This window comes from Theropithecus gelada, chromosome 14, assembly GCF_003255815.1.
Source record: "Theropithecus gelada isolate Dixy chromosome 14, Tgel_1.0, whole genome shotgun sequence".
Lineage (NCBI taxonomy): Eukaryota > Metazoa > Chordata > Mammalia > Primates > Cercopithecidae > Theropithecus > Theropithecus gelada.
Genome location: NC_037682.1, coordinates 75,018,233 through 75,021,358, shown reverse-complemented (window position 1 = coordinate 75,021,358; position 3,126 = coordinate 75,018,233).

The window sequence follows — 3,126 nt, the reverse complement described above, 5'->3', positions numbered from 1 at the left end:
ACTTGCAAGAAACCACATGTTTAATAATATAAGACATCTCATCTGTATTTTCATGCCTGGACTTTATTCTGGCCATAGAATGGTTGCATTTTCACATCTAGATCAAAATAAGCTTGAAGACACAGTCTTTCTGACTTTGTTCTTAGAGATGAACCCACAAGAATTAACAACTGTATGAGGCCTAACATTCTACAAAGTTTACTGATGCTCATATTTATATTTAATCTTCATTGTAACCCTGTGAAGTACTTTCAGTTCCTGAAGTACAAGGCATACAGATTTTGAGGCAAGGCAAAGATTAAGACGCTGCTTTGAACATGGAAATATTCTGGGCAAAGGGAATGAAGAGTACAAAGGCTTTAGGCCAAAGAACCTATATTACTTTGGACAAGTTATTTAACCTGTTTTCACCTCGGTTTCCTCATTTATTAAATGAGGATCTCAATGCTTGTCTTCATTTATTTGTCAGTTACCTGTCATGTGCCAGGTAGTGTTCTAGTCACTGGAACTACAGCAGTGAACAAAATTTTAAAAAGGTACTTTTGTGGAATTTGCATCATAGCATGGGAGGGGTAGAAAATAAAGAAATGTGTAGTGCATCAAGTGGTGATCATTACTATGAAGAAAATAAGGCCAGGCATGGTGGCTCACACCTATAATCCCAGCATTTTTGGAGGCCAAGGTAGGCAGATTGCTTGGGCCCAGGAGTTCGAGACCAGCTTGGGCAACATGGTGAAATCCCTTCTATACAAAATACAAAAAATTAGATGGCATGCTGGTGTACACCTGCAGTCCCAGCTACTCAGGAGGCTGAGGTGGAAGGATCGCTTGAGGAGGAGGTCTAGGCTGCAGTGAGCTGTGATCGTGCCATGGCACTCCAGCCTAAGTGAGGGTAAGAAAGAATAAACAAACCAGGGAAAGGCCATGATGGTGGAGTGTTGCTAATTTATGTAGGGTGGTCAAGGGAAGGCTTCATTGATAATGTGTCATTTGAAAACAGACCTGAAAGAAGCGAGGGAGGGAATAGTATACACATCTTGAGGAAATGTGTTCTAGGCAGAGGGAACAGAATGTGCACAGGCATTAAGGCAAAAGAATTCCTGGATCTCTAGGAGCATCAGTGATTCTGGTATGGGTGAAATAAAATCAATGAGTAGGGGCAAGGATAGATGAGATTTGAGAGGGATACTGGCATAGATCACAGCACCTTGGAGGCCATTGCAAGGACTTTGGTTTTCACTTAGAGTAAAATGGCAGCCCTTGGAGGGTTTTGAGTAGAAGAGCAATTTGGATTTATATTTTAGCATGGTCACTCTGCTGTCCTGTGAGGATAGATTATAAAGGGCCAAAGGCAGAAGAAATGAAACCATCTAGGGAGACTGCTGCTACAATGCAGGTGAGGAAAGGTGACTTGTACTATAGGAGTAAGTGTGGAGATTGTAGAAAGTGCTCATGATCCTGGCTCTATCTTATTTAACTTTGTATTATATTACAGAAAATGTCAACATAAATAAAAGCAAAATAGTGTAATGATACTTTATGTACACATAATTATCAACTCATGGTCAATAATTGCAATAATTATCAACTCATGGTCAATTTTATTCTATCTATATTCCCTCCATTTTCTCCATTCTGTACTATTTTGAAGCAAGGCCCATACATCATACAATTGGTTTCTTCATTTTTAAATTTCAATTTAATTTAATAACTTTTTTTTAGAGATGGGGTCTTGCTTTGTTGCCCAGGCTGGTCTAGAACTCCTGGCTTCAAGCAATCCTCCCACCTTGGTCTCCAAAAGTGCTGGGATTAAAAATGTGAGCCCCTGCACCTGGCTCATCACACGATTTCATCCAGAAATATTTCAGTATGTATCATTAAAGGACAAGAGTTTTAAAAACAACCATAATATCATTATTGTATCTGAAAAGTTTTGAATATCTCTTTGATATCCTCAAGCATGGATTCTGCATTTTTAAAAAGGATAGAACCTATAGGTCTATTTATTTATTTATTTTTTTTAGAAACAGGATGTCTCTCTGTTGCCCAGGTTGGAACGCGGTGGTGCAATCACAGCTCACTGCAGCCCTGAACTCCTACGCTCAAGCAATTCTGCTACCTCAGCCTCCTGAAGTGCTGGGATTACAGACATGAGGTACTGTGCCAGGCCTGGGCTTATTTTTTTCTAAGATAATGCTAATAATTTGGACACTGACAGCTGTTTTACTAATCAATGTGTCATTAAGAGCAGAATTATTTGGCTTTAGAAAATCGTGCAAGGCAAAAACAAAAACAAACACCCAACCATGTGGTGGCTGGGCACAGTGGCACATGCCTGTCATCTCAGCATTTTGGGAGGCCGAGGCAGGCGGATCTCTTGAGCCCAGGAGTTTGAAACCAGCCTGGGTCACATGGTGGAACTCCATTTCTTAAAAAAAAAACAAAAACAAAAACAAAAAAAAGAGCCTGGCATGGTGGTGTGCACCTATTGTCCCAGCTACTCAAGAGGCTGTGGTGGGAGGATCACTTGAGCCTGGGAAGTCAAGGCTGCAGTGAACTGTGATTGCACTACTGCACTACAGCCTGGGCAATAGAGTGAAATTGTCTCAAAAACAACAACAAAAAACACATGGTGAGGGCTAGGCATGGTGGCGTGTCCTATAATCCCAGCACTTTGGGAGGCCGAGTCGGGAGGGTCACTTGAGACCAAGAGTTCAAGACCAGAAGACCAGACTGGGCTACATAGTGGGGCCCCATCTCTACAAAATAAAAAACCCCACAACTTTTTAATTAACCAGGAATGGCAGCATGTGCCTGTAGTCCCAGCTACTTGGAAGGCTAAGGTAGGAGGATCACTTGAGCCCAGAAGTTTTTACCCGTAGTGAGCTATGATTGTGCTACTGTGCTTCAACCTGAGCAACAGAGCAAGATCCTATCCCGAAAACAAAATGTGGTGGAATGTTGGTTAGGATTATTTGGCTATATATAATTTTTGAAACCTGAGACAACAAAATACGGTTTTTGTTTGTTTGCTTGTTTTTTGTCATCATGTGAAAGTCTAGAGGTTGGTAGCCTGGGACTAGTATTGTGGTTTCATGATATTGTCCACTCAACATTTCCATTTTT